Below are 21,614 nucleotides of genomic sequence, written 5' to 3' on the forward strand. Positions count from 1 at the left end.
GTACACAGAGCCGGGTTAAAAATTAAATTTCATTTGAATCATAGAACATAGAACATAGAATCAAAGGGCTGGATGGGACCTTGGAGGTCTTCTAGTCCAACCCCCTGCTCAAGACAGGAGCCCTTATACCATCCCAGATAAATGGTCACCGGCTTGGTGATGTCACATCGTCACCACTACCGGCTTGGAGGAACCGGGCGGATCCAGGAGGAACCCACCACTGGCCTCTTATTGAATTAAACGTATTTACAGAATACAGAATATAATAGAGTTGGAAGGTCTTGCACAAGGAGGAGACCCTATACCATTCCAGACACGTAGCGGTCCAATCTCTTCTTAAAAGTCTCCAGTGATGGAGCAGCTACAGCTTCTGAAGGCAAGCCCTTCCACTGATAAATTGCCCTCACTGTCAGGAAATTTCTCCTTAGTTCCAGGCTGTTTCTCTCCTTGATCAGTTTCCATCCGTTATTCTTGTCTTGCTTTTTGGTGCTTTGGAAAATAGGTTGATCCATTCTTTATTTATTATTTTTATTTTATTTTGTCGCATTTCTATGCCGCCCAACTCCCAAGGGACTCTTCTTTGTAGCAGCTCCTCAAATTCTGGAATACTGCTATCACGGCACCCCTGGTCCTTCTTTTCTCTAGACTAGCCATACCCAGTTCCTGCAACTGTTCTTCATATGTTTTAGCCTCCAGTCCCCTAATCAGTGGTGGGTTGCCCCCGGTTCACACCGGTACTATAGAACCGGTAGTAAAACTGGCGGGAGGCTCCACCCACCGACCCCGATGTCATCAGAACGCTTCTGCACATGTGCAGAAGAGTGCGTGCACGAGAGCAAAATGAGTGCGCGCGCGCAGCCCCATTGCAAACCGGTAGTAAAGATAAGTAGAACACACCCCTACTCCTAATCATCTTTGTTGCTCTTCTCTGCACTCTTTCTAGAGTCTCAATATCTTTTCTATAATGTGTTGACCATTAACGTTAATGTGGTCATTAACATTTTGTTTATTACTGCCTGTTGCTTCATTCAGTTGTCTTTTCAATTCTGCCTCTACCAGGAGAAGCCTGGAATAAGTGTGTGCAAATATCCTTCACGGACCCATTCCACCGAAGACTCTGCAAACATCCTGTGGTTGAAACCAAGTTCCACCAATAGTGAGATGCAAAGTCATTATCTTAATTCAGACCATCTGAAGAAAAAGAAGAAAAAAAAAGAGCAAACCCTCACTTTCTCCAAAAGCTGCAAGTCAGCAATTTCCAGTTGAAGATTTCCTTTGAAGGTTTTGCTTGTTTGTTTAAGACTGACCGCTCTCAGATTGGCCCCTGGCTGTTCAGAGGGGCTGGAAAGTTGGTGTCTCGCAAGGAAAGTAGAAATAACAGTCCTAAGCGAAAGAGGATGAAGAGGTGACGGAGAACAAAGCCAAGCAGAATTTACTAGCTCGAGGGTCCCTTTAAATGGTATCAAAACAAGTGGGGGGGTGGTGGATCCAGGCTTCAATACAGTCGTGTTTAAGAACTTCTTAATCCTGTCTCCTTCCTGGCCGAGAGCCAGTTGGAGCCGCACCAAGAAGTCCTGGCAGAAAACGTTGGGGCCAGAGTTACATGCAAACGAGTCCATTTGAGAGGAATAAAGTTTGCATAGCCAGCTTCTTGGCCAATCTCTGGTTGGTTTTCCTTCCTTTTTTCTGTTGTTCTTCCTCCATCCATGCATGGACCGGTTTGGGCAGGAGGCAACAGCAATCCAGATAGAAGCCACAAACTGTAAACAAAGCTTGCCATTCCCAAAACACCCCGTTCTTCTCGGGGACCCTGGTGGGCACATCCGTACTGGGGATAATGGTCTGTAGTTGGAGGAAAGCATCTTCTGAGGTACTAATACCACTCTATAAAGCCTTGGTAAGACCACAGCTAGAATAGTATATCCAGTTTAAAAAAGATGTTGATGCTCTAGAAAGAGTTCAGAGAAGAGCAATAAAGATGATTAGGGGATTGGAAGCTAAAACATACAATGGACAGTTGCAGGAATTGAACATGGCTGGTCTAGTGAAGAGAAGGACCAGGGGAGACATAATAGCAATCTTCCAATATTTGAGGAGCTGCCACAGAGAGATTAGATTAATTAGATTAACAAAGTTGGAAGGGACCTTGTAGGTTATCTAGTCCAACCCCCCGCCCTACACCATTTCTGACAGATGGCAGTCCAGTCTCTTCTTGAAAGCTCCCAGTGATGAAGCTCCCACAAGGCAACTTCTGTTCCATGGGTTGATTGTTCTCACTGTCAGAAAATTCCTCCTTATTTCCAGGTTGAATCTTTCCTTGTCTGGCCTTGGAAAATAGCTTGACCCCCTCCTCTATGTGGCAGTCCATCAAATATTGGAAGACTGCCTTCATGTCTCCCCTGGTCCTTCACTAGATTAACCATGCTCAGTCCCTGTAACTGTTCTTCATATGTTTTAGTCTATTTTCCAAAGCACCTGAAGGCCAGACAGGGAATAATGGTTGGAAACTGATCAAGGAGAGATTCAACCTGGAAATAAGGAGGAATTTTCTGAGAGTGAGAACAATCAACCCATGGAACAGAAGTTGCCTTCAGAAGTTGTGGGAACTTCATCCCTAGAAGCTTTCAAGGAGAGACTGGACTGCCATCTGTCAGAAATGGTGTAGGGTCTCCTGCTTGGATGGGAGGGTTGGACTAGATGACCTACAAGGTCCCTTCCAACTCTGTTAATCTGTAATCTGCTTCACAGGGCCAGGACAACCCTGGGACCATCATAAAATCACTGAGCTGTTCACACATGCTAAGCCAGACCAAACACATTATGGCTTGGTGTGATGTGTGGATGACTCTTAACTTTCTATAGAACAACAGGTAAGGTAATCCTTGATTTACAACTATTTGGTTTGTGACTGTTTGAAGTTATAAAGGCACTGAAAAAAACTGATTTATGGCCACTCCTCATATGTATGGCCATTGCAGCATCTCCACAGACACGTGATCAGAATTCAAACACTTAGCCACCAGCATGTATGTATGATGGTTGCAGCATCTTCTCAGAGGTCCTGCGATCACCATTCCCAAAATTCTCTGCCGGCTTCCGACAAGTAAAGTCAATGGAGGAAGCCAGATTTGCTTAATGACTACACGATTCACTTAACAACTGCAGTGACTCTCTTAACTGCTGTGGCAAAAAAAGGTCATGGAATCAGACACAACTCTTATGGAAATGGCTAGTTTATATTATTACGGAAAAGTAAAAAGTGGAGGGTTCAAAGTTAATGCTTTGTTCTACTGCAACAGAGGGAATTGGGTGAAAGTCAACACTTTTTCTTTCTTTTCTGCCTCCCCTCCTCACTTTTCTTTCCCCTTCCCCTCCCCACTGTGTCCTCCTATTTGCTTTTGTCTGTTTGTATTTTATTCTACAATCTAATCAAATGTTGTTGTTGTTTTTAAAAAGAAAAAAACTAGACACAACTGGCTTAACCGCCTTGCTTAGTGATGGAAATTTGGTTCCCAGCATCCTTGGCCTAGGGCGGTCCCCACCCTAGGTCAAGGATGCTGCCTGTACCCAGAGCAAAGTGTTGGGTTGCTACACAACCGAAGGGAGGCGTTTACAAACACAATCTGGGTGACTTTAAATCAAGGGCCAGTTCTACCCAGTTCTTCCACAGGGGCATCTGTGGGCTCTGTGTGTGTTAAAAAAAAAAAAGAAAAAAGAAAAATCAAAATGGCGGCCGCAGCTATATGATGAAAGCCCCACCCCCTTTTTTTCCTTTCCTTTTTATTTTTTATTGTATAAAATGCACACAAAATAGAAAAGAAAATAAGAAAATAAGAAATTAAAGGAAGGAAAGAGAACGGGAAAAGGGGGTGCGAAATACAAGGGGGAAGAGAAAAAGAAAGAAAAGAGGGCACTGACTTCCAATTCTTCCTAGCACAGTACCAAGTAAAACACACTCCAACCTCAACTTTTTGCTTTCACATATTAATATATAACTAATACCAAATCTTTCTAGTCAACAAAACCAAGTTTCATTTTTTTTTCCTTCACAAGCACAAATTCCGGAAGTGATATCCAAAATAAGAACGTATTTTCCTCTTTGAATAAAGAATTCAGTTTAGCCATCCCTGCTTTATCTTCCTTGCTATGGAAATAGTATGTATTTCTATTTGCACCTACTAGTCTTTGTGAACTGTCACCATTTTTATTTACAAAATTTATTGTATTTCCAATTCGTTGGCCTTACTAGGGAAAAAAAAGGGGTGGGGGGCTGAATATCAAAAGGAGTGGAGTTTTGATCACACAGCCGTGGCTGCCATCTTGACATTTTTGACCTGTGGACCCTCCCGCATCTCCTTTCAGCCTCTTCACTCCTGCGTTCACCAGCCCAGCCTGAAAAACAATTCAGCAAGTTTTGCTACCAGGTGGAATTTAATGTCATCGGCTCTGTCGCAGGTAGTAATGTTCACCTGTCATTTGCTTTTAAAGCAGGGGTCTCCAACCTTGGCCACTTTAAGCCTGGCGGACTTCAACTCCCAGAATTCCTCAGCCAGTCTCCAACCTTGGCCACTTGCTGGCTGGGGAATTCTGGGAGTTGAAGTCCGCCAGGCTTCAAGTGGCCAAGGTTGGTCACTTAAAACCCCTGTTTTAAAGCATCAACCAGGCAGTTAAACAGAGACAGAAGACTTTATTTTCTGGCTAAAAATGGAGGGAGAAAGAGGATGAAAAGCTTCCTTGTTTCACTGGCCGACTCTATCGCTGTCCTAATCCATGCTGTAATCAACAGTATATTTTTGTGATGTTGAATCTGTTTTGCCAAGCCAACAAGAAGCGGCCAACTTCAGCAAGCCGTCTAAAAATACCCATCTTATAATTTCAACAAGTCAACAAACCTCCTCATTTGCTCATCCTCTCCCCAAACCACATCAAAGAAGGAGCTGCTGGGAAAGCAACGTGTTGAAAGTCCAGCTGACGGCTCTCGCTTTGTGTGATTCCCTTCATAAACAGATTAACAGAGTTGGAAGGGACCTTGTAGGTCATCTAGTCCAACCCCCCGCCCAAGCAGGAGCTGGACACCCTACACCATTTCTGACTGATGGCAGTCCAGTCTCTTCTTGAAGGCTTCCAGGGATGAAGCTACCACAACTTCTGAAGGCAACTTCTGTTCCATGGGTTGATTGTTCTCACTGTCAGAAAATTTCTCCTTATTTCCAGGTTGAATCTCTCCTTGATCAGTTTCCATCCATTACTCCTTGTCTGGCCTTCGGGTGCTTTGGAAAATAGCTTGACCCCCTCCTCTATGTGGCAGCCCTCAAATATTGGAAGACTGCTTTCATGTCTCCTCTGGTCCTTCACCAGACTAACCATGCTCAGTTCCTGCAACCGTTCATCGTATGTTTTAGTCTCCAGTCCCATCATCAGCCTGGTTGCTCTTCTCTGCACTCTTTCTAGAGTCTCAACATCGTTTTTTAAAGTGTGGTGACCAAAACTGGATGCAGTATTCTAGGTGTGGTCTTACTAAGGCTTTATAGAGTGGTATTAGTACCTCCCTTGATCTTGATTGTATCCCTCTGTTAATGCAATTTAGGATTGCATTGGCTTTTTTGGCTGCTGCCACACACTGTTGGCTCATATTTAATTGGTTGTCCACGAAGACTCCAAGATCCCTCTCACAGTTACTTGTAAGTGTGAAAAAAGGGATCCCTCTCAGAAGGTGAGCCTCTTCTTTGCAATAAAATAATAATGCTTGGCTTGGAGGAACAGAGCGGTTTTCCCTCTAAGGAAGATAAAGTAAGATGCTATGCTGGGTAGGGCATAGCTAAGGACAGGTAGTCATCAACTTACAACAGTTCATTTAGTGCCCCTTCGAAGTTACGATGGTACTGCAAAAAGCATCTTATGGCCATTTTTCGCGCTTACGACCATTGAAGCATCCCACTGGTCATGCGATCAAAATTGGGACGCTTGGCAACTGACTCATATTTGTGTCGGTTGCAATGTCCTGGAATCATGTGGTCCCCTTTTGTGACCTTCTGATAACAAGGTCAATGCGGAAGCCAGATTCACTTAACAACCGTGTTACTAATTGAACAGTTGCAGTGACTCAGTGAACAAATGCGACAAGGAAACTTGTAAAATGGGGCAAAATAAATTTATCACTTAGCAACAGAAGTTTTGGACTCGCTTTTGGTCATGAACGGTCACTGAATTTTGGTTGTGAGCGGTCACTCAACAGAAGGTTATAGCACCTGTACAGGTAGTCCTCGACTAATAGTCCTCCAGAAGGATAGTCCTCCTTCTGTTTAGCAACGATTTAAAGTTACAACAGTATGAAAAAAATGACTTATAACCGCCCGCCCCCAATTTATGGCCATTGCAGCATCCCCAGGGTCACATGATCAAAATTTGGTTGCTTGGCAACCTGCATATATTTAGGAGGGTTGCAGCATCCCATCATCATGTGATCAATATTCGCGACCATCCCAGGCATCTCTCGACAAGCAATGGGAGAAGCTGAATTTGTTTAACCACCATGTGGTTCATTTAAAGCTTCAATGATTTGAAAGTGCTCTTCTCTGCACTTTTTCCAAAGTCTCCATCTCTTTTTTGTAAGGTGGTGACCAAAACTGGATGCAGTATTCCAGGTATGGCCTTACTAAGCAGTACTCGGTATAGTCTTCATGTGATTTTGATTCTATGCCTCTGTTTATACAACCAAGGATTGCATTGGCTTTTTGGGCTGCTGCCGCACACGGCTGGCTCATGTTTAAGCACTCGTCCACTAGGACTCCAAGGTCCCTCTCACCGTTCCTGCTTTGGAGCCAGATTTTGCCTAATCTGTACCTGTACATTTGGTTTTTCCTGCCTTTCGTTGTTGTTGTTAGTTGCGAAGTCGTGTCTGAAGTCTTCTCCAGGCCTTTTTGTCCTCTAGAGTCCATTTAAGCTCACGCCAACTGCTTCAGTGACTCCATCCAGCCACCTCGTTCTCCGTCGTCCCCTTCTTCTTTTGCCCTCCATCGTTCCCAGCATTAGGCTCTTCTCCAGGGAGTCCTTCCTTCTCATTAGGTGGCCAAAGTATTTGAGCTTCCTCTTCAGGATCTGGCCTTCTAAAGAGCCGTCAGGGTTGATCTCCTCTAGGACTGACCGATTGGATCGCCTTGCAGTCCAAGGGACTCGCAGGAGTCTTCTCCAGCACCAGAGTTCAAAGGCCTCAATTCTTTGGTGCTCAGCCTTCCTTATGGTCCAACTTTCACAGCCATCCATTGCACCTGGAAAACCATAGTAATGACTATACACACCTTTGTTTTCCTGCCTACTCAATGCTTTTCTTTCTTTTTTTTCACCTTTTCCTCTTCCCTTTTTCCTCCTCTCTTTCCCATTATTTTCAGTTTTCTTTGTCTTTTATATTTTGATAAAGTAATAAAATTTGAAATGAGAATTATGCTGAAATTCTCTTCTCCTTTGAAATACATTTCCAAAGAAATATCCTTTCCTCAAATGAGAACCACTAGGACAGAGGTCTTCAAGCTTGGCAGGTTTAAGAGTTGTGGTCTTCAACTCCCAGAATTCTCCAGCCAGCTATGCTATGGAGAATTCTGGGAGTTGAAGTCCACAAGTCTGAAAGCTGCCAAGTTTGCAGACCTCTGCACTAGGAGAAAAAAATGACAGAAAAATAGCTGTCTGGCACTAAGATCTGAACGGGTCACCTCTGATGCCAGCTGCTTTAGAACACCAGCATTATAAAAAGAGGAAAAGTTTGCATCTCTAAGGCCACGAAGTTTCCTCGTTCTCATCCTGAAGGAAAGCATTTTTTTAATTATACCATCAAGCATTTGGTTTCAATCCAGCACAAATGAACAAGATGGTTTATTTTCCTCACACAACTTCGTCTCTTGGCCTATTCCTAGGAAGTTGTTAAGGGCTGTGATTACAGATTTTTACACTAATTAATTACGAGGGGGAAAAAAATGGGGGAACATTGTCTTCATTTGCACCAGAAAATGGATCCCTCCCAGATGTGCTTAATTAAACATTCCCGGCACAAGTCAATTAGCATGCGAAGCAAAGGCTGAGACAAAGCTCCTCTTTGCTGAGCTTCGGAAATGTTCACACTCTGCACTTCAGTGAAATTCCAAGTTTGAAGCAGACCCTGCTTGAAAGAGTCTTGCCTAAAGGTAAAGGTTCCCCTCGCACATATGTGCTAGTTATTCCCGACTCTAGGGGGCAGTGCTCATCTCCGTTTCTAAGCCGAAGAGCCAGCGCTGCCCGAAGACGTCTCCGTGGTCATGTGGCCGGCATGACTCAATGCCAAAGGCGCACGGAACGCTGTTCCCTTCCCACCAAAGGGGGTCCCTATTTTTCTACTTGCATTTTTTTAATGTGCTTTCGAACTGCTAGGTTGGCAGAAGCTGGGACAAGTCACGGGAGCTCACCCCGTTAGACGACACCAGGGATTCGAACTGCTGAACTGCCGACCTTTCCATTGACAAGCTCAGCATCTTAGCCACTGAGCCACCACATCCCATAGTCTTGCCTATCACCCAACAAATATTAAAAAAAAAATACATTAAATTAAAATAATAATAAAATAATAAATACATAAATCAAAATTACCAGAGCCTTGGTAGTACAAGGGTTTAAGGCACCCTGTTATTAAGCTGCTTAAGACCAGCTGCCTGCAATTACTGCAGGGTTCGAATCTCGCCAAGGCTCAAGGTTGACTCAGCCTTCCATCCTTTCTAAGGTAGGTGAAATGAGGACCCAGTTTGTGGGGGCAATAAGCTGACTTTGTATAAATATACAAAAGGATGAAGGCTATTGCTGAGCACTTTGTAAGCCGCCCTGAGTCTTCGGAGAAGGGCGGCATATAAATCAAATTAAAAAAAAAAAAATTAGAAATAATAAACTAAAAACAAACAAAAACAAACAAAACTCTCAAAAGCACTGGATCTTTTTCTGCGGTCAGTTTTCTCTTTCTATGTTTTGCTGAGTCAGTCAGTGAAGGGAATACGGGCAGTCCTCAATTTACAACCACAACAGAGCCCCTTATAAAATCTCTTACTAAGTGAGACAGTTGTTAAGGTGACTTTGACCCCATTTTACCACCTGGCCACTGTTGTTAAGTGAATCACCACAGTCATACGGTTGTTAAGTGAATCCGGCTTCCCCATCGACTTTGCTTGTCAGAAGGTCACAAAAGGGTAACCCCGGGAAACTGCGACAGTCATAGATATGAGTCAGTTGCCATGCACCTGAATTTTGATCACGTGACCCGGGGGATGCTGAAATGGTCATAAGTGTGAGAAACGGTTGTAGGTCCCTTTTTTCAGTGTCGTCGTAACTTTGAACTGTTGTATGTCGAGGACTTGCTCTAAAGCAGTGAATTGAACTGTTGCATGTCGAGGACTTCACTAATTGAACTAATTGAACTGTTGTATGTTGAGGACTTCCTCTAAAGCAGTGTTTCTCAACCTTGGAAGCTTGAAGATGGGTGGACTTCTGAGAATTCTGGGAGTTGAAGTCCACCCATCTTCAAGCTACCAAGGTTGAGAAACACTGTTCTAAAGCCTTATGGCCACCCAAATCCTCAGTCCTGGCTGGGGAATTCTGGGAGTTGAAGTCTGCCAGGCTTACAGTTGCCAAGGTTGGAGACCTCTGCACTAGAGAACCTTCTGCATGGCCTTTGGAGGTCCTCCTCCTCTTCTGTGTGCAAGCTTCCCACGCCAGCCAGCCGTGCGTGTGCCTGACTCTCCCACCTCCCGCCTTGACTTCAGCCCCCTCCCCACAGGTCAATGTCCTGTCTCCAGCCTCAGGCTGTGCAAACAACCCGGCCAGAAGGATAAGATACAAAGAGGGTTTTTCCTGTCCGTCTCCTAAACCCCAAGAATTCAAGAAGCGCTCCTGGGGCCGGAGAGTGGCCCCTTCCAGCTGCCTCAACCAGAAACCCTCCAGACCACACGTGACCCCCCCTTCCCTTCTCCTGCCCACTTAGGGAAGGGGCTGCAGCCTTATCTGGCCTGACTCCCCACCAGTTTCCGTGGAAGAAGGGCCCTTGCAGGAAAAGGCGCCCAGCGGAGCTTCTTCTCTTCCTCTTGCACCCCTCCCTCCTGAGCTGCCCCCACCCCCACCCCCAGGCTCTCTGGAGCCACCTCCTTCTGCACCAGATTAATCTGAGGCTTTGGACAAGGGCCAAGCCTGCCCCCCCCCCCCCCGACCGTCTACGCAGTGCCAGAGGAAATAAGATTAGCCAGGGATGGGATTCGTTTGGTTCAGTCCCACTTTTCAATTACCAAGCTCTTCCTCCCAGGAAAAGCATCTTCAGGCCAGGCCTAGAAAGGGGCAGGAATGTGGGGTGGGGGTGGGGGATCCCACCATGGGGGGACCAGAGAGAAAGTGAAAAAAGCAGACGGGCAGCGCAACAGCGATGCGGGAATCAGGATTTGCAGCAGCCTCTAGGATGCCTTTGGAGAATCCGGAAAGTGGTAGAATCAGACCTTAAGGGAAGCCCACAGATCTCTTGGTCCCCTCCCTCCCCTCCTTTCTTTCTCCCTCCCTCCCCTCTTCCTTCCCCTCTTTTCTTCCTCTTTCCCTCCCTCCCTCTTCCTCCCTTCCCTCCCTCTTCTTCCCTTCCTTCCCTTTCTTCCTCCCTCTTCCTTCCCTCCCTCTTCCTTTCTTCCTTCCCTCCCCTTTCTTCCTCCCTCCCTCCCCTCTTCCTTTCCCTTTTCTTCCTCTTTCCCTCCCTCCCTCTTCCTCCCTTCCCTCCCTCCCCTTTCTTCCTCCCTCCCTCTTCTTCCCTTCCTTCCCTTTCTTCCTCCCTCTTCCTTCCTTCCCTCCTTCCTTCCTTCCTCCCTCCCTCTTCCTTTCTTCCTTCCCTCCCCTTTCTTCCTCCCTCCCTCCCCTCTTCCTTTCCCTTTTCTTCCTCTTTCCCTCCCTCCCTCTTCCTCCCTTCCCTCCCTCCCCTTTCTTCCTCCCTCCCTCTTCTTCCCTTCCTTCCCTTCCTTCCTTCCTTCCTTCCTTCCTTCCTTCCTTCCTTCCGTCCCTCCCTCCTTTCCCCCTGCCCAGCCCTACCCTCTCCAAACAAGCTGGGTAATTCTGGGAGTTGAAGTCCATGCATCTTAAAAGTTGCTAAAATTGAGAAGCACAGGGCTAGATCAAGCCCCATTGCGTCTTGTCAAAGGAACAAACATCCCTGGAATCTCAGCCAGTAACTTTTCTCCTTTTCTCTGGATCCCAAGACGAAAAGAGCAAGCCAGAGGATTGGGGGTTTCCCAAAGCAGCCCCTGACCCCATGGCCCCTTTCATGCTCACCCCAGACCAGATCTGTCATTTAATTCATCTTCATTCAACACAGCTAATGTGATTCCCACCCTGTGTGCCCCGTAAAAATGACACCAGTGGCCCCTTTGGATGGGTGGCCTCTCCCTGGTAGAGAGTCTGCAGGAATTTCGCAGGTCCTGTGCAGCTGGAAGAAAGGCACCTGCCCTTCGAGGGAGGAACCTCCAGGGCCTCCCTAAGACCCCTGGCCTGATGATACCCCAACCCTCCAACCCTCCAGTCTATGGAGATCCTCCATCAACCAGGTCATGGTTGTCCCAAAGGCACTTTTTCAAAAGGCAACTGGACTTCCTTGGGTTTTCCTTGAAAACATTTCGCTTCTCATCCAAGAAGCTTTTTCAGTTCTGACTGAATGGTGGAGAATGGAAGGATTTAAAGCAGAACAGAAGAAGCTTCTTGGATGAGAAGTGAAACCTCTTCAAAGAAAAAAAAATAAGAAAGTCCAGATGCCTTTTGAAAAAGTGCCTTTTTGGGACCACCAGCCCTCGGATTCTTGGTTCTTGCAAGATCCGCCTGCTCCCGAGACCATGTATGTGTGTGTATGGTGGGAATGCAGCCCTGCTTCTTGGTGACTTTCTCCGCACAGCGCCTCTTTGCTGGCCCCGTCCCGTCCCGTCCCTTTCCCATGCCAGCAAGAGATTTGCTTGGTGCCAGCGAGTTCTTTGTCCCCGGCGCAATTGATACAGCTTCTCCCAGATAAACACGAGCTTGTTTAACTCTGTCTGTTGATAAGTCCCCGCAAGACCTGATAATGTGGCCGATCGGATGTTGTCCGGACGAAGGAATCAGACACGCTGGCTGCAGCTTTTTCCCTTTCAAAGCAGAATTGTTTAGAAAAGAGGCAGACGAGGCGAAGCACCAGCCGGACGGGCAGAAGCATCAAATGCAGCCTGGAATGTGCTCGCCCAGCCTCAGAAATGGGTTCAGGCAACATACAGAAACAACACACGCAAACACTCGGACAGCCCCAGTGTCCAGGCATTGGTGGTAGGCAATACAAGTAGACCTCAACTTACCACACTTCGTTTAATGACCGTTCGAAGTTACAACAGAATTTATGACTGTTTTTCACACTTATGACCGTTGCAGCATCTTCATGGTCATGTGATCAAAATTTGGACCCTTAGCAACTGACATAGTTAAGACGGTTGCAGTGCCCCGGGGGTCATGTGATCCCCTTTTGACAAGGTAAATCACTTGTCTGAGATAGGAGAGGTTCTCCTTCAGCAGGAGGCTGGACTAAGCTGCCTACCAGATTCTATTCCACTGATGGCTAAGCTTTTCTGGACAGAGTGCCCAAAGCGCACGCACGTGTGCGTGAATGCAAGCGCAGAGTGTCCGTGATGACGTCCGGGCCGGTGGGCGGAGGCAGAGCCTCCCACCACCACCACTACCAGTTCACCCAAACCCACCACTGGTGCACGCCCTCCCCATGCCCCTCCCCCCACGCATGCATGCGTGCCCCCCCTCCCCTTGTGCATGCACAGCAGAAATCCGAAGACCAACTGGCCAGTGGGAAGCACATGGACATGCACAGCGAAGCTGAACTGGGGCAACGGCTTGTGTGCCATTAGAGAGGGTGCTGTATGACACCTCTGGCAAGTGTGCCATAGGTTCGCCATCACAGTTATTCTATTCTATTCTATTCTATTCTATTCTATTCTATTCTATTCTATTCTATTCTATTCTATTCTATTCTATTCTATTCTATTCTATTCCTATTCTATTCTATTCCTATTCCTATTCCTATTCTACTCTACTCCACTCCACTCCATTCTCCACTCCACTCCACTCCAGTTCCAGTTCCAGTTCCAGTTCCAGTTCCAGTTCCAGTTCCAGTTCCAATTCTATTCTATTCTATTCTATTCTATTCTATTCTATTCTATTCTATTCTATTCTATTCTATTCTATTCTATTCTAATTTTGTTCTGTTCTGTTCTGTTGTTCTGTTCTGTGCTGTGCTGTGCTATTCTAGGAAGCCAGATTCACTTAACAACTACTGTTAACAACTGCAGTGATTCACTTAACAACTGTGGCAAGAATGGGACAAAATTCACTTAACAACTGTCTCGCTTAGCAATAGAAATGTTGGGCTCAGTCGTGGTTGTAAGTCGAGGATTACCTGTAGCTGGTTTGGGCCTTCAGTGTTGCACCAACATTGCCACTGTGATGCTCTTTGACCTTTGTGGTTTGCAAATTGTGATCCCGAAATAGCTTGTGGTGGAAATCTACCCCATCCTGGTTTGTTCAATAAAGCAGGCTGAATCTAACCAGGGTTTAAAGCTTGGGGCACACCCAGTGTGTGTGAAGGGATGCACTTTGGGAGAAGACTCGGGTCTAAATGCAAGTCAGCCATTGAGGGTGGCAATTGGCCCTGCTGTTCGTGCCCTGCCGTAGGCAAACCTGGCAGAAATCAATCATCCTGCGGAGAGCCGCGATGGGCATGCAAGTTGCAATTTGTTGATAAGTTCATCTTGGTAATGAATCATGCAAGCAGGAACTCACCTCATGGAGACAACAGTCTGGAGCTGTTAAGTCAAAAGGGAAATGTAGACACAGCCGCCTCTCCCTTGGCTGGAGCTCCCTTTCAGGGCTCATTGTTTTCTCGTTTCAAAAAATGACTTTTCTGCTTATTCTAGCTGTTTATTTTTATCCAGTTTTATTTTGCAAAACTGGGCAGGGGACCGGTTTTAAATAAACACAACTACTTCATTTTTTTTTTTTTTTAGCTATTAAGAATGGAATTGTTCTGAGTTTTGTTTTGTGTTTTGGTTAGGTTTCTCTGTTTTTAAAAAAGCAAAACAAAACAACCTAAAATATGCAACATACAAGGAGGAATTGTACATACAGCCCTTCTTGAAATGTAAAAAAATATGAGAGCGTTTCCCCCATCTGCTGGAAAGAAGTTTCCTTTCTGCCATTAACCCAATGATTCAGAGATTTGGGGCGCTGCCCTGTACACAAGAGATGTTTGGGGTGGGAGAAGGCAAACGGGGGTCTCCTTGTGTGGGAGGGGGTGGTCTTGGCATGGGACTGGCTGCAGAGACCCCTGGGGCCAGGCTGGAATCAATCCTTTTACATTTTTAATAAAATGAAATGGCTCGTTTTTAAAATGGATTGGTTATGTACCATCAAGCCAGTGCTGATGCTTAGAGTCCACATAGATGAATCTTCTCTAGGACCATCCCTTTTCGACCTGGATGTTCAGATCTTCCAACAATGACCCCATCGCTTCTCTGATGGAATCCATCCACCACCATTCTCCCCATCATCCTCTTCTCTTTCCTTCCACTCTTTCCAGCATGATGGTCTTCTCAAGGGAGTTGCATTGGTTGATTGATTGGTTGGTTTTAAAACAACCTCAGTTTTAAAAACCCACAGAGATAGACATCCCAAAGGTGCGTTTTTCAAGAGGCAACTGGACTTTCTGGTTTTTCTTTGAAGATGTTTCGCTTCTCATCCAAGAAGCTTCTTCAGCTCTGACTGGATGGTACAACATAGGAGAACAAACGCATCAGGACAAGATTCAGCAGTCCACCTGCATTTAAAAGGCAAAGGCCACTCTTTGGAAGAAAGCAAAGTCCACCTTTTGGACAGAGAGGACCCCTGGTTTGAAAGAGGGGTCAAAGAGGCCATTTATGTCCAAATTGAACAGCCCCTCTCTCAACAGAGGGGGAAGGATAGGACATCATCTATCTCAAATCTACAACACAGTCCTTTCAACAGTTCCAAGAAAGCTCCCCACCCATTTGCACCACTCAGGTGACCCTGAGGACACAGATAAATCTCCAGGTGACCTTAACAATAAAAGAATGCAAATGTCCAGCTGTATGCAATGAGTATAAATCCTTCCGTTCCTCACCATCCAATCAGAGCTGAAGAAGCTTCTTGGATGAGAAGCAAAATGTCTTCAAAGAAAAACCAGAAAGTCCAATCGCCTCTTGAAAAGCACCTGTGGGACAACCATGACTTGGATGACTGAGAATCTCCATAGACACAGAGATAGACCTTCTCCAGGATAATCTGCCTCCAACGTGGTCCTTCAATCCTGCCAAAGATGCACCATTACTGATATTTGTTTAACTTCTTCGTAAATGATTTAGATGAGAGAATAGAACGGGAATTCATCAAATTTGGAGACAACACTACACTGGCAGGAATAACCAATACCCCAGAAGATAGGCTCAAAATCCAGATGGATTTCAACAGATTGTGAGAGGGATCTTGGAGTCCTAATGGACAATCACTTAAATATGAGTTAGCAATGTGCTACAGCCACCAAATAAACCAATGCAATCCTAGGCTGCATTAACAGAGGGATAGAATCAAGATCATATGAAGTCCTAGTAGCGTTTTATAAGCCCTTGATAGGACCATACTGGGAACACTGCATCCAGTTTTGGTCACCACGATATAGAAAAGCTGTTGAGACTCCAGAAAGGGTACAGAGAAGACCAAGAAAGATGATTAGAGGATAGGAAGCTAAAACATATGAAGAACAGTTGCAGGAATTGGGAATGTCTAGTCTAGTGAAAAGAAGAACATGTGATAGCAGTGTTCCATTATTTGAGGGGCTGCCACAAAGAAGAGGGGATCAACCTGTTTCCCAAAGCACCAGAAGGCAAGACAAGAAATGTTGGATGGAAGAGAGAAGGAGAGAAACAACCTGGAACTAAGGAGAAATTTCCTGACAATGAGAACAATCAGCCAGTGGAACAGCTTGCCTTCAGAAGTTGTGGGAGGGCGAACCTATGGCGCACATGCCATAGGTGGCACGCAGCGCCCTCTCGCTGTTGCCCCAGTTCAGCTCTGCTGTGCATGTGTGTGCATCTCCTGCCGGCCAACTGGTCATCAGCTCTCCGCCACGCATGCATGGGGGGCAGGGCGCATGTGCGGGAGCTCTGCACACATGCACAACGTGTGCGGGGCCTTTTCACATGCATGCAAGGGGGCGGGGCGCATGCATGGGGGCCACACACGCATTGCATTTGGGGGGTTTGAGCGTGCTTTGGGCACTCGGTCCAGAAAAGGTGAGCCGTCACTGGTCTAGACTCTACGCTCTTTTGTTCTGAGTTGAGTTTCCTGTTACAAATATATAGTTGAGCAGTAAAGCACATGGTGACTGTACTCTTTGTTTGCTCTGTGTGGTGATTTATATAAACAGATTTTCTAACAAATTAACACTATTATTTTTTTATACTTAGAAAGCTCCTAGCACCAACTTTATTTCCCAAATTCTTCTGGAACTCAAATAGGCCCCACAGTTATTCATTCCACGTACCCCTCATTTAGCAACTACCTTGTTTAGCAACCATTTGCAATTGACACAATTATTAAAAAGTATCTTTGCAGGATCCAATCTGGGTCAATCACCGGGAGCAGAGATTTAGTCTTCCAAGCTGTCATCAGCCATCAATACCCCAATCAACAACTAAAAATCTATACACAACCAGGCACCATTTTAACAGATTAATAGAGTTGGAAGGGATCTTGTAGGTCATCTAGTCCAACCCCCACCCCCAAGCAGGAGACCCTACATTATTTCTGACAGGTGGCAGTCCAATCTCCCCTTGAAAGCCTCCAGTGATGAAACTCCCACAACTTCTGAAGGCAACTTCTGTTCCATGGGTTGATTGTTCTCATTGTCAGAAAATTCCTCCTAATTTCCTCCTCCTTGGTCAGTTTCCATCCATTATTCCTTGTCTGGACTTCAGGGGCTTTGGAAAACAGCTTGACCCCCTCCTCTCTTGGCAGCCCCTCAAGTATTGTAAGACTGCTCTCATGTCTCCCTTGGTCCTTCTCTTCACTAGACTTGCCATGCCCAGTTCCTGCAACCGTTCATCGTATGCTTTAGCCTCCAGTCCCCTAATCATCTTAGTTGCTCTTCTCTGCACTTTTTCTAGAGTCTCAATATCTTTTTTGTAGTGTGGTGACCATATAAATACTATGTATAGAATAGCCCAAAGCACACATTCTGGTGAGAGAGAAGTTCCCTGAAGATGGGCTCCAGCATGAATCCGAAAGCTCAGAAGACTAAACCTCTGGTCTCGCAGTGACCAACCCAGATTGGATCCTACAAATGCAGATTACTTAACGCAATGATTTTTGCAATTGCTACTTATGGCTGTGAAACTTGGCCTCTGAAAAAGAGAAGGGTGGAAGCCTTTGAACTGGGGTGCTGGAGGCAACCATTAAGCATTCCATGATGGCCTGCAAAAATCACTAGACTGAACCTCACCAAAAATATCTCTTGGAGCCACCAGTTAATGCAAAAGTGTTTTAACAGCCATGGCCATGGCTGCCCCTGTTGGAAGGGGATGACTCAAGGAGTCTTTTAAGAAGGAAGGTTGGAATTTATTAAATCATGACAGAATAAACAACTTAATTACATCAGGGCCACTGCCAGAACATAATTGCTGGGATGGGGGAGGCTGTTTCTAAATCTCCCCCTGGCATCAAGGTGAGGGTGATGGGGCTCCATTCTCTCTCAAAGGAAGCCAAAACACTGCATGGTGCAGTCTCCCCTGGCAATTAAGGCTCTGCGTCTTCCCAGATTCCCTTCTAGGGAAGAGAAGGCAGGAAAAATTCAGGGATGGCTCTGAGCTTCACAAAGGAAGGCGCTGGGAGCAGAGAGGAATGGCGTCACCCAGCGAGACAGGCACCGGGGCCTTTTAATCACCCCATCGCAGAATCATCCTTTGGCAAGTAGGGCAGGATGGCAGAGATCTGCCACTTGCCCTCATTTAACCTTGCCTGGGGTTGAGGAGGCCTTGGGGCAATGCTCAACTGCAAAGACTGCAGATCTTCTTTTCAAAGTGAGCTTTGAATTTGCCTCAATTGCTAAATAGGGAAGAGATAGTTGGAACAGAGTTTGTCAACTTCAGCAACTTGAAGATGTGTCGACTTTAGTTCCGAGAATTCCCTAAACAGCATGTGGAGAAATCAGCTCCCAAAATTTCCCAGCCAGCATGTGGAGAAATCAGTTCCCAGAATTTCCCAGCCAGCCTGTATGGACTTCAGTTCCCAGAATTCCCCAGTCGGTATGTGGAGAAATCAGTTCCCAGAATTCCCCAGCCAGCCTGTGTGGACCTCAGCTCCCAGAATTCCCCAGCCAACAAGCTGGCTAGGGAATTCTGGGAGCTGAATTCCACACAGCTTAAAATTACCCAGGTTGAAACACATTAAGTTAGGTTAGAAGAATAACCAAACAAGAAGTAAAATATATTCCAAAGTAGGAATAACTATAGTTTTTGAGGGAAATTACTCACTGATATTGCATTGAAGAAAAGGATTGCTCAAAGTGTGAAATTTCCAAATAAGCATGCCAAATCATTGAAGAATTGGCATGCTAAAGTAAGGTCAATGGTTTTTGGATGCAATAAAATTCAGTGATAAAGTATATGATAAAATTAAAATGCTGACATCTCAAAGAAATGAGTCATATTTTTTATCAGATTTGGAAATATTATAGAAGTATAAGTCATAATAACAATAATAACCTATGATTGAATATGAAATACATTGTTCTGGGGTGTTATCTTGTTTCTGCTTGCCTTATAGAACATTAAAAAAAATTAAACTAGGGATGGGTGAGTGGGTTAATTATTGTTTCTTCCATTTTTTTTGCAAGTAGGATAAGTTCAGCTGATCAAACTTGCATAGTTCTTTCTAAAAGTTTATTCTACCGTTTATATATACACATTTTGTTCAGAAGTCCCCATTTCTCTCTTCAGTAATGTCAGATCTCTACAAGTTTAGCACAATAAAAGGCATTGTTGCCTTATTTTCATTTTGTACAGATTTCCCCTAATATGGAGCATTCTCACTGTGACTATTTGCAACATGCGGGCAACTGCTTACTTATTTGTTTACTTATTATTTATGTGATTTATGTGCCACTGATTTTGTCTAGATACTAACAAATGTTCTCCTTCATAATACTTTGAAAACATAAAATCAGTTTCTAGGGCTGGGCGATGCATGAAAAAAACCATGAAAAAAATAATTTTGATGGGTGCGGAACGCATAAGCAACACCTCTCTGTGACTTCAAAGGTGCTTCTTCCAAGCTGCAGCCGAGCGATCCAGGGAGAAAATGCTTCTGCTTTTTTCTCTCCATCCAAAGTCTTGGCCGCGGATGTTAGCTGATCTTGGGCAGCAAATGAAAAGGCTTCATCCCTGTCCTTTTGGTGCCAAAGTGATGGTCCCCCGAGGGAGCCATCATCCTGGCACCGCACAGCAATTCTTCTCCAGATGCACCTGGAGCACCACAGAAGGCCGGCCCAGCTGCTCTGAACAGGAGCCTGCTCTCTTGGTTCTTCCGGGGCACGGATGGGAAGAAGAAAGGAGCAAAATCTTGCCCAGGAACTTGGGATCAGACGGAATGTGCCAGAAGGCCTCTCCAATGGCATAGGAGGCAGCCTCACCTGGATCTGCCTTGCAAAAGATGCTCCAGATTTTAAACCATACAGATACTCCTCGACTTACCATCACAGTTGAGCCGTAAATTTCTGTTGCTAGGCAAGACAGTTGTTAAATGAATTTTGCCCCTTTTTGCGACCTTTCTTGCCACAGTTGTTAAGAGGAACCCCTGCAGGTGTTAAGTTAGTAACACGGTTGTGAAGTGAATCTGGCTTTGCTTGTCAGAAGGCCGCAAAAGAGGATCGCATGGCCTTGGGACACTGCAAATGTCATAAGTATATGCCATGTATTTATCACCGTACCTTATGGCATGACCGTTTTTCACACTTACGACCGTTGCTGCATCCCGGTGATCATGTGATCAAGAGTCTGAATTTTGATCATATGATCACGGGGATGCGGCAATGGTCACAAATGTGAAAAACAGTCTTCTTCTTCTTCTGCCATATCCGTCATCGGACGTTGGCGATCATGTTGGCAATCCTATTTTTGTCAACAGCCGCATGAAAAAACGCTGCTGAGTTTTGTCTATACAGGTCCCTTAGGTTTTGAAGCCATGATGTTCTTCTTCTGTCTGGACCTCATTTGCCTTCCATCTTTCCCTGGAGGATTAAGTGAAGGATGCCGTATTTTTCTGGGTGTCACATCACATGTCCAAAATATTCTAACTTTTGCCTTTTAATGGCTTTGATTATTTCCCTTGGCTTTCCCAGGCAGCTTATCACCTCCTCATTTCTGATTTTGTCAACCCAGTTTATACGTAACAGCCGTCTGTAAATCCACATTTCAAATGCTTCTAGTTTCTTCAAGTGGTTTTCTGTCAGAGACCAACTCTCCACTCCGTTGAGCAGGATAGAAAAGATGCAACATCTGACGAGCCTGATTTTCAGTCTTAGGCTTATGTCATAAATGGTCATAAATCTCTTTTTTCAGTACTTCTGTAACTTCAAATTATCCCTAAAAGAAACTGTTGTAAATCGTGGACTATCTGTAGTTTACTCCGTGGGATTAAGGGGTCCTTCTTAGGGAAGTTTGTGGTGATATTCAAACTGTAAATTGCTTCCTAGGGTCCCCAGATTAGCCAGAAATGGGATGCAAGTCTAACCCTTTTCACTTAAATAGCTGTGTTCTCAAGGAGGGTTGGTTCAAAAGTCTTCAAGCATATTTTTCCTCTTTCGGTGTTCTGTCTGAAGGTAGGATTTATCTGGTCAGAGAAATTAACGTATCATCATCAATAACTACTGGTATTTTGAGGTCAATTCATGGAGCACCTTGGAGTTATTTGGATGGAGAATCTCTGTCTCAATGTGATCTGATCCCAAGTGACCTCAATATCTTAGACCAGGGGTCTGCAACCCGTGGCTCTGGAGCCGCATGTGGCTCTATCATCCCTCTGCTGCGGCCCCCTGTCACTCAAAATATGCATCACAACTGCCGATGTGCGACACCTGCTGGCACGTGATTTATTGAGCTTTTCGGCCCATTTTTTTTTCAGAGTTCAAAATTTTTTGTTGCATGCAGAAATAAAAATGTGGTTTCTCTGTAGCAGGTCATTGATTTCATAAATGCAGCACACTATAGTTTTTTTTATGCATAGCATAAAGGTAAAAAGTGATGTATGCAGTGTTATCTTCATTTTAGATGTCAAAAGGTTTTTGTGGCTCCCGGTGTTTTCTTTTCTGTGGGAAATGGGTCCAAATGGCTCTTTGAGTGTTTAAGGTTGCTGATCCCTGTCATAGACCATTTCTGTGATATCAACATGGTCACTCAGTGCTGAAGACTTTTTTCAGCTGATCTTGTTTCAGCCCCTTAGTTGTTGCCTCCCTGAGCACTCCCAGTTTCGCAGTTTCAGCCTTGAGC

This window comes from Pituophis catenifer, unplaced genomic scaffold, assembly GCF_029215685.1.
Source record: "Pituophis catenifer annectens isolate HBS135680 unplaced genomic scaffold, rPitCat1.0.hap2 SCAF_14, whole genome shotgun sequence".
Lineage (NCBI taxonomy): Eukaryota > Metazoa > Chordata > Lepidosauria > Squamata > Colubridae > Pituophis > Pituophis catenifer.